The sequence below is a fragment of the Diabrotica virgifera genome, chromosome 10 (genome assembly GCF_917563875.1).
Source record: "Diabrotica virgifera virgifera chromosome 10, PGI_DIABVI_V3a".
NCBI classification, from domain to species: Eukaryota; Metazoa; Arthropoda; class Insecta; order Coleoptera; family Chrysomelidae; genus Diabrotica; species Diabrotica virgifera.
This window is the reverse complement of record NC_065452.1, coordinates 25822985-25838500: the sequence shown is the minus strand read 5'-3', so window position 1 is coordinate 25838500 and position 15516 is coordinate 25822985. Positions and strand designations below refer to the sequence as shown.

At 32.3% G+C, this 15516-nt stretch overlaps 1 protein-coding gene across 4 annotated transcripts in view; it reads left to right on the top strand.

Annotated features, from left to right (window-relative positions):
* The window catches only part of LOC114336211 (synapse-associated protein of 47 kDa), a 161356-nt gene that overhangs the window by 603 nt on the left and 145237 nt on the right, over positions 1–15516 (top strand). The gene's annotated exons all lie outside the window — the stretch shown is intronic.

The following is a 15516-nucleotide window of genomic DNA, read 5'->3' as shown; positions in this document are numbered from 1 at the left end:
TTTTTTATACACACCTTAGTATCTGATTTTTATTAAAAACAATATAATATTGTGTATGTACTTTTGTTGACAAATTATAAAATATCCCAGAATGTATGTGGTGTTGCCTAAATAATGTATATTCTCTATGTTTTCAAAACTTCCAATTCACAGGAAAAAATAAAAAATATAAATTAAAACACCTCAACTGTGGTTTTGGTTTTTAGAAGACACAATTCTATGTAATATCAACCCTATATCAACTAGGCCTTCTTCATACTATTATGTCAAAATTTTTAAATAGGATTACTTGAAAGTTTTTTAATTCTGGACACTAGGTAGGCACTCTACACTCTGAAGGGCAATAAGTAATGTCACAGAAAAATAAATTATTTTCTAAATTTTTATTGAATTTTAATTTTTTTTAACTCCACTTTTATTACAATCTATACAGGGTGTAACAAAAATACAGGTCATAAATTTAATCGCATATTCTGGGAACAAAAATAGTTCGATTGAACTTAACTTAGTATAAATATGCACATAAAAAAGTTACAGCCCTTTGAAGTTATAAAATCGATATTTTTCAATATATCGAAAATTCCTAGAGATTTTTTATTGAAACTAGACATGTGGTACTTTTATGGCAGGGGCATCTTACAAAAAAATTATAGTAACATTTTGACACCCCATAAAAATTTTAAGGGGGTTTTGTTCCTTTAAACCCCCCAAACTTTTGTGTATGTTCCAATTAAATTATTATTGTGGTACCATTAGTTAAACACAATGTTTTTAAAACTTTTTTGCCTCTTAGTAACAGTTTTTATTGAGATATTTTGAATATTAGTCAAATCCATCACATATTTTTAAATGGTTAAGTACGATTATGGAGACTTTGTAATCGTATGAAAATTTATTTATAATTTACATTTTTAGGCATATTTTGAACCATAATAAGAAAGAAGCCACATCTTGATAAAAGGTGCCTTAACGAAAAAATACTAAGAGATAAAAAAGTTTCAGAAACATTGTGTTTAACTAATGGTACCGCAGTAATAGTTTAATTGGAACGTACACAAACATTTGGGGGTGTAAAGGAACAAAACCCCCATACAATTTTTATGTAAACATATTAAAAAAGAAGCCACAACTCGATAAAAACTGCCTTATCGAAAAAATACTAGGAGGCAAAAAAGTTTTAAAAATAGTGAGTTTAACTAATGGTACCACAATAATAATTTAATTGAGACGTACACAAAAGTTTGGGGGGGTTTAAGGGAACAAAACCCCCATAAAATTTTTATGGGGTGCAAAAATTTCACTATAATTTTTCTTTAAGATATTCTTTCCATAAGAATGCTACACGTCCATTTTCAATAAAAAATCTCGAATAGTTTTTGATATATTGGAAAAAATCGATTTTCATTTTATAACTTCAAAGGGCTATAACTTTTTTTATGTGCACATTTGTATTAAGGTAAGTTAGGTCCTAAGAATAAGTTGGGTGGATAGAGTCACGAATATCGAGGTGTTGAGAAGAATGGGAAAAGATAAAGAGATTTTAAATACAATTAAAGTCAGAAAACTGCAATATCTGGGACATGTTATGAGGGGCGAGCGTTATAACTTGTTACAATTGATAATGCAAGGAAGAATACAGGGTAGAAGGAGTCGCGGAAGAAGACGCATCTCCTGGTTAAACAATTTGAGAGCTTGGTTTAATTGCACTTCTGCTGATCTCTTTAGAGCAGCGGTATCGAAAGTGCGAATTGCCGTGATGGTTGCCAACCTTCTTAGAGGAGATGGCACATGAAGAAGAAGAAGAAGTTAGGTCCAATCGATCTATTTTTGGTCCCAGAATATGTGATTTAATTTATGGCCTGTATTTTTGTTACACCCTGTATACAGTGGAACCTAGATTATCCGTCTCTCTATTAACCGTCACCTCTGTTAACCGTCAGGGTCCATACCTACATAAGTTATATTGACAACATAAGTAAAAATTTAGTCATCAATTCATTTTGTTTAAGCATTGCGATAAGCCAAACGAAATTCGTTGAAATTAATGTACACATGCAGTTATGCCACCAACGCATTTTTTTATGTAAATAATTTTTGTTCTTATTCAGGACTCTGGATTAAATTTCAATTTAAATAGGTGATAAATGATACCGTACTTTTAGAGTTCTATTTTTAGAATCGCAAGCCGAAAATAAAAATGCACAGCACAGTTATTATTACAGTCAATATCTGTGTGTCACCATAATTGAATTTGATTCAAATTCGAACGATTGCGTCACTTAGTCGTTTGATCAGTTAAGTTTTGTTAATGTTCTGTTAACCGTCTTTTCGATTATCCGTCATACCCTTGGTCCGGTGCCCTGATGGATAATCGAGGTTCCACTGTATTACAATCTCAACCTAAATGTTTAGTATATAGTAAATATTTATATTTAATTTAGTTTAGTATATAGTAAATAAGTAATACGATTGATAATTTGTTATGACACAGGGAGGCATCCAGTGATGCACCCCTTTTGAAACTTAGTCTACAATATGAACTATATCTGACAAAAACTTTAGTGCACGAATATAGTGAAGCCTGGCATCTCGTCAGGATGCTCACCATTCATCTTGACACACATCTGGCATTTCGCCAGGACTCAGGGGCGTCATTTGAAATTTTGATTGGGGGGGGGGGGCAAGCATTATATATATACAATACATTATACAATACTATAGTAATAAAATTGGTGTATTTTTTGTAAATTTGAGTCATTTTCAGGGTGAGGGGCAGGCAAATGCCCCTCGATCCTGTCAAATGACGCCCCTGCAGGACTCATTTGTAGACAGCCATATTATATCAATTCACTTAAAGTGTTTTACAAGCACTAGAACAGAACGAGGCAATATTAGGGTTATTTCTAGATTTAACAAAAGCATATGATTGTTTAAACCATGATCTATTACTGAGAAAACTAAGCTTATATTGTATAAATGGTGTAGCTCTTAAGTGGTTCAAATCATTCTTATCGGGAAGATCACAAAGGGTAATTGTAATAAAGGATAATATGAATATTAAATCAGATATTATATGGAACGTTCACTCTTGTTAGAGTATGGGTCGCTCAAATACTATGAGCTCTTTTAATCAATTTCACGTGGTGGATTAGTCTGCTTTTCCTTTAGGTCGACGTTCATAGGTTGTGATGTTTTTTTTGCCTTCTCTAATATCTTCTTCCACTCTCTCCAGTCCTGAATCTTTTCTCTCCAGTTTGCAATTTCCATCTTTGATATATTGTCTAGCAGTTGATCTTCCCATCTTATTTCTGGTCTTCCTCTTGGTCTATTTTTTACTGGTTTCCAGTTCATTATCTTCCTGATTAGTTCTTCTACCCCTCTTCTTTGTGTGTGCCTAAACCATCTGAGCTTTTGTGCTTTAATGAATTTTACTAGGTATATCTTCTCCTTCATTTATATTTATTATTTCATGGTTCATCAGCTTTCTATATTCCCCTGCTTCTGTCTTTACTGGGCCATGTATTCTTCTCATAATTTTTCTCTCAATTATTCTTAACTTTTCTTCGTCTTTTTTCGTAAGGCACATTACTTCCGCTCCATAGGCTATCACTGGTCTAATTGCTGCTGTATAAATTTTTGATTTTGTTTTTTTGCTCAGGTTTTTGTCTATGAGTAGTCAGTGATATTTCCAATATACTCTATTACCTGCTTTAATTCTTTCGTTTATCTCTATACTCCTTCCATTTTTGCCGTCCACCATCACCCCCAGGTATTTGAAGCAATCTACTCTCTGGAATGTATTGTTACCTATCTTTATTTCTGTTATTCTGTTTACATTGTCTCTTGTGCTTATAAGGTATTTTGTTTTATTCTGATTGATTATTAATCCTCTCGTCTTTGCTTCTCTTACCAGGGTTAAAAGTGCCTCTTCTAGTCTTTTTTTTATCTCGTGCTACCAGTCCCAGGTCATCCGCATATCCTATGATCTGTGTTGAGCTTTGAATAATTGTCTTTTTCAGCCCTGTGTCCCTAATTACTCCTTCTAGAGCGATTTGCTGTTTGGAGTCTTTCATTGTCATTCTAGTTAGTCTTATAAATTTTGCCGGTATCTCCATTTTTTTCATTTCCTTTAATAATTGTTGTCTATATATGCTGTCGAAGGCCTGTTGGAAGTCGATGAATAGTATATGTAATTCTATGTCATGTTCATAGCTTTTTTCAATTGTTTGTGTCAGTACGTGTATTGCATCTATTGTTGATCTTCCTTTTCTAAAGCCCTGTTGGTATGGTCCTATAATTTTTTCTGTGTATTGATTTAGTCGGTTTCTTATAATTGTGGTCAATATCTTATACATTGTATTTAGTAGCATAATTGCTCTGTAGTTGCAGCACTTAGTTGGATCTCCTTTCTTAAAGATTGGTGCGATGTGTCCGTGTCCATTATATGGACATGGTTTCATCCTTCCAAATTGTAACCATTAACTTTTGCACTCGCTCCATGAGCTCCTCTCCTCCGTTGATGATCAGTTTGTTGTTGATTTCATCTGGACTGGCGTTTTGTTTACTTTTAGTTGTTTTAATACCTCCATGAATTCCTGATAAGTAGGTGTGCCTTCCTCTTCATCTCGTGTTATCTCTTATCTCCTCATCCTCTGAATATGCCTTGTTGTTGTTTTTGTATAGGTCCGTGAAATGTTTTTCCCAATCTTTTTTGTTTATTTTTGTGACAGATTTTTTGGTACTGTATTGTTGTTTTATGTATTCGAACAATTTCTTGTTGTCTTTATTATTCGTTTCTAATTCTTGCATATGTTCAGAGATCCATGTGTTCTTCTTTCTTCTATAGAGTTTCAATGCTTCTTGTTTTTATTTTCTATATTGGTCCAGTTGTTCCTGTTCAGCACTTTGTAGCCATTTGTTTCTTGCGAGGTGCTTCAGTTGACTTTTTTGGTCACATTCCTCATCAAACCATTCTTTCGATTTTTTGTTTTTTTGGAATCCTCTTATTTGTTCTGCTGTCTCTATTATGCTGTTCATATGTTTTTCCATTCTCCTTCTATTTCTATGTTCTCGTACCAACCCAGTTTCTGTTCCAGTTGTTCTGTATATTGTTGCTTTGTTTCTTGCGTTTTCAGTTTGGCTATATTCCATTTCCTCCTTTTTCCTTCCTTATGATTCTTTGCTTTGATTATTTCCATCTTAAGTTTTGCTATCAACAATATGTGGTCAGTGTCCGCATTTGCCCCTCTATATGACCTTACGTCTTGTACTATTTGTGTCCACTTTTTCGAAATTAGAATATGATCCATGTTATTTTGTGTTCTTTTTTATGTTTACGCCTAGTACTAACTATATATGTGTTTGTTGCTGCTGCTAGGTTGCAGATTTTTCCTCCATTATCATTCGTAGTTTAATGAATGGTTTCTTTGCCCGCTACATTACGATTATAGTCCTCCTGACAAATGAAATTGGGTGATCCGATATTAAACCTATAAAATTAGGCATTCCCCCCAGGGCAGACGATATGCCTTACTGTCTTAATAGCTACAATTGTAGTCTAATTAATTATGCTGATGATACAAATGTCCTAGTAACAGCAGGTCATTTGGAGATTCTACTAAATGAATCTGTTGATATTTATGGAGACATGTTAAAGTGGTTCTCCAGTGAAGGACTAATTTTAATAAACAAAAAACGAACTGTTTAATGTTTAGAATAACCAGATCAAACATGGAATATCCCCATGATCTTCTGTTAGATGATACAAACATTGAGATTGGGACTAAAACTATATTTTTAGGCATGACAATTGATGCAACTTTGACATGGGAAAATAGTCTAAGAGCTAGAGCCGAAAAATCATCGTCATAAGTAATATGGAGTTTGCTATGTGAAATGTGTCTATTGTATATTGATAATTATGACCCCTTTCAGGCTGACACCTCAGTGGATACAGGAAGTACCAATAAGGGATGAAAGGGGAAAGTTAGTGCAGTCATTAAAGATTTTCACCTCCTATTTTGTTAAACCTCCATCGATTTGCATGAAAATTGGTGACTAGTTAGAGCATACCTCAAGAAATAAAACTGATTTGGTGCCAACTTGCACTTTTACCCTGGGGGTGGAAGGGGAGGTTTCACCTCCCCTTCTCGGAGGTGAAAACTATTTTATTAAAAATAACCCCACAAATCGATAGAGGGACAAATTATAAGTAAAATTTGTTTTATCATGTTATTAAAATAAATCAATACTTTTTGAGTTATTAAAAATCAAAGATTTGTCTGTTTAAGAGCACATGCGTGAAGTTACGGATAATAAAAAGAACATATTAATTAATTGTATGTTACTAAAATATTATTTTTATATTATTTCGATATTATAAATTTAGCAAAAGTGTATTCGAATATTTCGAATATGTCAAATGTACCCGTTATTGGACACCGCCAGTTACTGGACATATTCAGTTTATATTGATTGATAGAAAAAATTCAATGAAATATCGAAATAATATAAAAATAATATTTTACTAACACACAGTTAATTAATATGTTCTTTTTATCATCCGTAACTTCACGCATGTGCTCTTAAATAGACAAATCTTTGATCTTTAATAACTCAAAAAGTATTGATTTATTTTAATAACATGATATAACAAATTTTACTTAAAATGTGTCCCTCTATCGATTTGTGGGTTTTTTTTTCAATAAAATTGTTTTCACCTGCGGGAAGGGGTGGTATTCACCACCAGGGTAAAAGTGCAAGTTGGCACCAAATCAGTTTTATTTCTGAGGTATGCTCTAACTAGTCACCAATTTTCATGCAAATCGATGGAGGTTTAACAAAATAGGAGGTGAAAATCTTTAATGACTGCACTAACTTTCCCCTTTCATCCCTTATTGCTACTTCCTGTATCCACTGAGGTGTCAGCCTGAAAGGGGTCATAATTGTCAATATACAATGGACACATTTCATAGGAAAAACTCCATATTACTTATGACGATGATTTTTCGGCTCTAGCTCTCCGTCTAAAATCACATACAGCGACTTAGTAAAAGGTTGAATTCAGTGTGCTATACTTTAAGGTATTAAGTACCATAGTATTTGAATCAAGATGACCTAAAAACAATTTATTTTTCAAAATTTGAATCTTTGGTGCGTTATGGGGCAATTTTTTATGGTGGAAGCAATGAATTTGATAAAATATTTTTATGGTAGAAACGAGTGCTCAGAATTATTAAAAAATGATTTAGTAATTGGTAATTTGGTAATTTACCCTAAATAAGGCAGTCTGTTAGTGTTTGATTCAGAGTTGTAACTACATAGCTCCATTAATAACGCCTGAGAGGCAGAAATAGCTATCTGGAGGTGGTGGTCCAAATCTGAGTCAAATAAAAGCAAAACCTGTCTTTTTCCTTTTTCATCTTTACTCAGATTTGAGTACTTAAAACTGTCTTTTTTTTGGTCCTTTTTCTAGACGAAAAGAAAGTAGATACGTGACCTTGTCCTTTATTTGCTTTCTTCTATATTTGTCGTCTCTGTGCTTATATTATTGTAAAAGCCGGAGATAAGGGATGCAACCAGAAAGCAGTTTCTTAACGAAAAGTCTTAGATTTAAAATATTGTTTATTTTTATTTCAATTATTTTAATTGTTTAATTGTAGTAAACTTTGTATCTGAGAGTTTTCGTCTTCCTCGTTTTACGAGAGATGTCGCTGATTTGCGTCTCAAAAGTGGAATTATTGCATTCGCGGTAATTTTCCTTAAATAAGGCAGTTTGCTAGTCTTTGATTCAGAGTTGTGACTACATAGCTTCATTGATAACGCCTGAGAAGCAGAAATAGCTATCTGGAGATGGTGGTCCAACTATGAATCAAATGAATACAAAAAACTGTCTTTTCCCTTTAAAAAAATGATATTTGGAACATCTTGTAGAGGAATCTTCAAAACTAACAATATGTTAACAGTACCTGCAATGTATATTGAGCAATGCCTACTATTCCTCTTCAGAAATAAACATCAATTTGAAATGAATCTACCTATACACTGTTATAACAATAGGGAGATTAAGTATATCTACCCCATTCACAGATTGACTGTGACAGAAAAAGGTTGCTCCCCAAATATTCTTACATGAGATTCTTCAATAAATTGCCCCATGAAATTAGAGTGATTACAAATCTAACTCAGTATAAAAAGGCTATACGTAGATTGCTATTGCAGATAGAACCATATAAGGTAATGGATTTTTTTAATTCAAATATGTAACAGGATTTCTGTTATTTTTTTTCTTTTTTGACATGTATTTAGGATGAAGTGTACTTAGTTAAACTTGGATGAAGAAAGGTGGGCAAAACTTTTTAAGAATTACCGGTCTCTTAGTAATGAAGTATTTTTTATTTATTTATTTATTGCTAATTTACAACCTTCTTCAATAAATTGCCCCATGAAATTAGAGTGATTACAAATCTAACTCAGTATAAAAAGGCTATACGTAGATTACTATTGCAGATAGAACCATATAAGGTAATGGCTTTTTTGAATTCAAATATGTAACAGGATTTCTGTTATTTTTTTCTTTTTTGACATGTATTTAGGATGAAGTGTACTTAGTTAAACTTGAATGAAGAAAGGTGGGCAAAACTTTTTAAGAATTACCGGTCTCTTAGTAATGAAGTATTTTTTATTTATTTATTTATTGCTAATTTACAATCTACTTCAATAAAGTAATAAGTAAATATGATATATGTTCTTGGCTTGTGGCAGGTGTCGTCAATTGATGACTCTCTGGAACCCACCTGCAGCTAGGTCTTCTGGCCAAAGTCTTTTTAGGCGTCTGTCAATCAGTGGAGGGTTGAATAATTCGTCTATGAGATGGTTTGGATGGTTTGCGATACGATTCATGTATATTCTGGAGTGGTCAGTGGGTCAGCAATCACATCATTGATGAGAGGAATGTTGAGGTCTGCATGAAGGGTTTGGTTTGATACGTACCATGGGGCTTTAGCTAACATATGAATAGTCTTTGACTGGAATGTCTGTAGTATTTTGGCGTTGGATGGTTTGCTACAGCCCCACAGCTCGATTCCATATGTCCACACTGGTTTGAGTATTATTTTATAGATGGTCAGTTTGTTTTCTAGTGAAAGTTGCGATCTTCTGTTGATTAGTCAGCTCATATTTTTAACTTTTAGGTTGAGGTTCATTTGGCTGCAATATGCGATTTCCAAGTAAGTTTTTCGTCTAGATGAAGGCCCAGGTACTTTACTTCTGTTTTTATTGGTATAGGTGAATTATTTAGGTGTAGTTGTGGACATCTAATTCTTCAATTTGTGAAATTTACTTGACAAGATGTGTTGACTTTTATTTTCCAACATCTAAGCCAGTCTTTTAGTTAATTGAGATGATTTTGCAATTTGTTAACTGCTAATATTTCGTTGATGTCTGATGTAATAATGTATTGTAGTTAAGAGATATTTTAAATCATCTTATTTGACTGAACCGCCTAAATACATTGCCAAGTCGAAAGGGCCATATTTTACGTACTTTCAAATAGTATCTACCACTTGACAATGAAAAGAATATATTGTGTACTTTTGTTGACAAATTATTTAAAAATACCACACAATGTATATCGTGTTGCCTAGATATGTAGGTAATATTCTCCATGTTTTCAAAATTTCTAATTCACAGATAAAAATACCTCATGATAAAAATGAAATACCTTAACTGTGCTTTTGGTTTTTAGAAGACACATACTTACTTACTTAATCAGTAGAGTAGACCCATTGTAATAAGGTATCGGGAGTTGCGTCTAGCGTCTAGCTCTTAATAAACTTTCTTCATTCTATCCTATTGGTTGCCATTTGTGTTGCTTCTTGCCAAGTTTTCCCCTTACTTTGTAGTATCTGGTAGATGTCACTATTCCATTCCTTAATGGCCCGTCCTCTTCTGTCCTGCCCTATTGGTTTTGCTTCCCACACTCTTTTCACCTGTCTTTTATTGTCCATCCGGGTTAGATGTCCGAACCATGCCAATTTTTAAAACGTTTTTAATACTTGGCTTGGTTGTTATCACGGTCTCCGCAAATTTTGTGATTCATTTTAAAAATAGTTCTATGCTACCTAGGTACCTGAAATTTTCAGAATAGCTTAGAACAGTGATACTCAACATGCGGCGGCCCTCTAGCGTTTTTCATGCGACCCGAAGGCTCACTAAAAGGCCCTGTAAATGATCAAATTATTTGTCAAATTTCACGTGTTTGTCAAATTATTTGATAGTGTGCCGCTGTGTTTGTGCGTGAGGCAGACAATTTAATGACTTTAATTGTGAAATTATATTGAAATATTTAAGAACTCTGGGATTAAAAAGCAGGTATTAAAAACTTTTAATAATAAATTATTAAAGTTAATGAACAAATACCCATTTTACAAATAAGCAACACTTATTTACTTCATTGGAACAACCGTGGGAACAACTCATTTAGTAATCACAGGAACAACTCAAGTCTGGATTAACAAAAAAATATAGTCATTGTGACCTTGAAACAACATCCTGTATATTTAAATTTTTAACATTCATTTGCACATTTGAAAAGATCACAAAAAACTGAGTTTACAGGTTCGCTTTAATTTTGGGCACAGAAAATTTAATGACTTTAATTTTGACATTAAATATACTGAAATTTTTAAGAACTCTAAGATTAAAAAGCAGGTTTTTAAAGCACTTTGAATAATAAATTATTAAAATTAATGAATAAATACTCATCTTAAAAATAATCGATAACTATATACTACATTGGAATGACACTTACCTACTTATCACAAGAAAAACCCAGGTTTGAATTAACAAAAAAATATAAAATAATTGTGACCTCGAAACAACACCCTGTATATTAAAATTGTCAAAATCCGTTTGCACATTTGAAAAGATTACAAAAAAACAAGCTTAATTGACCGCTTTAATTTTTTGTGCAGACAATTTAATGACATTAATTTCAAAATTAAATCGAAATTTTTGTTATGAGTTCTCAGAGGTCTTAAAAATTTCGACATAATTTCAAAATTAATTGAAGGCATTAAGTTGTCTACGCAAAAAATGAAAGTGAACCATTAAACTTAGTTTTTTGTGGTCTTTTCAAATGTGCAAACGGGTTTTGAAAATTTCAATATACAAGGTTTGTTTCAAGGTCACAATCACTTTATATTTTTTGTTAATCTGGACCTGTATTTTTGTTGTGTTTAGTAGTAAGTGGGTCGTTCCAATGTAGTAACTAAGTATTGATTAGTGTTAAAATGATAATTTATTCATTAAATTCAATAATTTATTATTAAAAGTGCTTTAAAAACCTGCTTTGTAATCTCAGAGTTCTTAAAAATTTCAATTATACATATGTCATTTCAAAATTAAAGTAATTAAATTTTCTACGGAAAACATTAAAGCGAACCTATAAACTCAGTTTTTGTGCTCTTTTCAAATGAGCAAACGGGTTTTGAAAATTTCAATATATGTAAATACAGGATGTTGTTTCAAGGTCACAATGAATTTAGGTATATTTTTTTAATCCGGACCTGGATTTTCTTCTTATTAGTAATTCTATGGTTTGGGTTCTAAATAATGACATGTATCAAATATCAAAAAATATACAAGGTTATGTATCTAGACATGGTTATAAAGACTATGGTTATAAAGTTATGGTCCAGACAAAAATGGGCAAAATCGATAAAAACACCCTGTAACTCGGTTATAAAAATCGGTGGGGCAATAAATGTAGAATATCTGGGACCGCCTCAGTGACCTTATTCACCAATTAAGTATTTCCGTTTCTTAATGAAACACCCTGTATACTACTCCACTCATGCGGCCCGCAAGCTGTGGCAATAGCTAGTATGTGGCCCAGGGAAGAAAAGGTTGAGTATCGCTGGCTTAGAACTAGCTAACAATGCAATATTTAACTGCTATTATACAGGGTGATTGATTAGTGGGGTAAAGCTCCGTAGATCCGTTATAGTGATCGATAGCAATAAAAGTTAATAACAAAAATTGTAGCTAACTTTGAACTTGACATTACAAAATTAGTTAGAATGTTACAGGGTGTTCGATAACATAGTGGCAGATCAAAGTTATGTTTTTTTAAATGGAACACGCTGTATTTTATTTTATATTCGAAATCTTCTTAACTTCTCCATTACAAAAATATAAAGGTTTAGTATGTTATACAGGGTATTTACAAAGTTATAAACAATTTTATATGAAAATCGTAACAAGTTTAACTCCCTGTATAAATAAAAATAAGCACAACGGCAATGGTTTATTGATGCCATATTTTTTTATTTATTGTCAAAATTTTCATAAATGATCGATATTGCTAATTTTATTTATATTGAATACAGGGTAAGTCAAAACGCAAGTACATTATTTTCTCAGTAATTTTAAATGAAACACCCTGTATTTTATATCACTATCGAAAAGTACTATTACCGTACTTAAATTTTTATACAACATTCGCTATGTCTAAACTTATTTTATGAGATATTTTTATTTTTCAGAGCAAATTATTAATTACGGGTCTAAATCTATCCAAATTTTAGGTAAGCCATGACTGAATTGTCTAAAACTGATAATTTACGATTACTGATTAATTATCAATCTGTAATCAAAGTTGGCTACAATTTTTGTTATTAACTTTTATTGCTATCTATTACTATAACTAGTGTGACCAACTCCAATTCAGTATAAACCGGGACAATGCTGAAAAAAAATACCTAAAATCCGGGACTTTTGAATGAAAATCGGGCCATTTGTTATTTTTTTAAATATAGGACTCTAATATCATCATTTTATTGGTTATTTAACATTTTTATGTTGACAATGATATTTTTGATGGTCTTAATCAAATGATACGCTCAAACACCTTCCCGAGCTGCTGTCTCTAAATCAATGCTCGATGAAGCTGTTGGCTTGAAAAATTGAGTCAATTTTTTGCTGCTGGACGCGGAGCAGATACCTCTTCGGTATTTTTCACTTTTGATGTGACTTAGTATATCCGCTCTACCACTGTGGGCGATCGAAAATTCCGATCCACAAGTATCACACTTCATGTCACTGTTAGAGTTACTTTTTTTTTTTTCAAAAATAGAAATTCTTCTTCCAATATTTTATTGAAAGTGCAATATCGTTTTCTGTTTTTACTTTCGTGTGTTGGTTCCATATTCATATTAACAATAATAATATATTGGAATGAAAAAGTCGGGTCAAAAACAATAATTCCGAGATGGTCACTAATCGATTTTCGGATTCAAACTGATTACTGTACTGACAATAAAATAAATGTTTAGATAAAAAAATCATATTGCAACGCAGCAGATTTGAATTTGGCTCAAAGCATGCAACGGTTTGGAAATTAATCATATTTCGCGAACGAACTCAAGAGGTTTATCTACTTAAAGTAGTTGACAAAACCGAGAAAAAAGATGCATCAGCAATCATTACATTACATCGTTCGATGCGGCATGCGTGCCTAGGCATGATTCATTGTGACATGAATTATTATTGTTTTTGAATGGTCTTTTCGGAAGACGATAATTAAAACACAAATAAAAAAAATTCCACAGTTTTCGTTTTCTTTCATAGAACTATTAAAATTTATACCACGATAAAAATTTTTTTTTCGTCTCAACAATTTAATTTGATGTAAATTCTTAGAATAAAAACGAAAATATAGATTTTTACCAAAAAGTTGAAAATTCGGATGGCCCGGAAGCCTTGTCCTGGACGCCGGGACACAACTTCGTAATTCGGGTCATGTCCCGGATTTTTCGGGCTAGTTGGTCACACTAACTATAACGGATCTACGGAGCTTTACCCCACTAATCAATCACCCTGTATGGATAAATCGATTTTTTTTATTTCAAAATATTTTAAAAATGTGACTAATGCAATGATATTTTAAAGTATTTTAATAAATCGCTATCTACAAATTGATGGTGGGTCAGTGGCATTAGACTGAGAATCGAGAATTCCCTAGTTCGAACACGGCTGCTGCGTATCTTTTTTAATTTTTTTAATAAATAATTAAAAGTTGATATATTTAAAATTCATATTTTATAAATTAATTAGTATATAGAAATATTATATATATATATATATATATATATATATATATATATATATATATATATATATATATATATACACCATTTTAAACAGCCGTGGTATTATAAAAAGTACGTTTTTATACTATGTAGTGTAATTTTTGGAATTATAATTTTAACAGTTAATACACCTACTAAAAATTTATATTTTATTCTGTCGAAAAAGTTCTTTTTTATTATAGTGTAATTTTTGGAATTTTAAGTATTTTATATCGTCAAATTATTTTATATCCTCTCCTATAAATAATAAAAACGTTTTATTATAAAAAAGTTCTTTTTTATAAAAGTGTAATTATTTCTCCATAACTGTGTCGAGTATCGGTTTGATTTTGAGTCTTTCTTGTATTTCCTCATTTCTTACTCTATCTGTTTTTATTACTCCGATAGTTCCTCTAAGGCAGGGGTCACCAATTAGTTTCCCTGAGGGTCCGTTTCGAAAACCTATGACACTTCCAGGGTCCGGATTTATGCTGCCTGTGTCTGACTGTTCTGATTCCGTTTCTTTGTGGATTCTTGTTAAAAAATATCCCCTATAAACAAATCAGAAGGGTGCCGGGCAAGTAGAAATTGTTTAATATATTTTTTAACAAATTCAAAACATCACTTTCTTTGCCCGCGAAAATATGTTTTTAGCATTTTTGGGTCATCTTAAATATAAAAAAGATCTGTCATTTTATTAAAACTTAAGAATTTTCAAGTACCTATCGCAAATGCATATTTTCGAATTTTTCAGATTTTAAATCACTTATAACTCGAAAACTATCAACTTTTCAGAAATATGACAAGAGACCTTTATTGTTTATAATTGAAGGGGTTGGAGCAGAAAGGGTATAAGTACGTCTAAGTTAGTTTTGAGAAAATAGCTTCCAAAGTATATATATAGTTTAGCTCTCCAGGCCTAGAAGGCCCATGGCTTGGTTTACTATTCCTTTCCAATCTCTCCTATTTGCTGCTTTATTTTTCCAATTTGTGATTTTCAGTTCTTCTATGTCTTTTTCAACATCTTTCTTCCATCTGGTTTTCGGTCTACCTTTCTTCTTCTTTCCTCCTATTCCTCCCGTTAGTATTTTTTTGGGAAGTCTCGTGTTTGGCATCCTTTGGATATGTCCCAACCATCTCAGTCTTTGTGATTTTACGATCCCTACTATGTTTGGTTCACCATACATCCTCTCCAATTCCACATTTGGTCTTCTTATCCACATTCCATTCCATATCTTTCCGCCAAATATTTTTCTTAGGACTTTTCTTTCCCATACTTTAAGCATGACTTGCTCGGATTTGTTCATCGTCCATGTTTCACTGGCATACAAGACTATAGGTCTTATCACTGTCTTGTATATTCTTATCTTAGCCCCTCTAGATATGT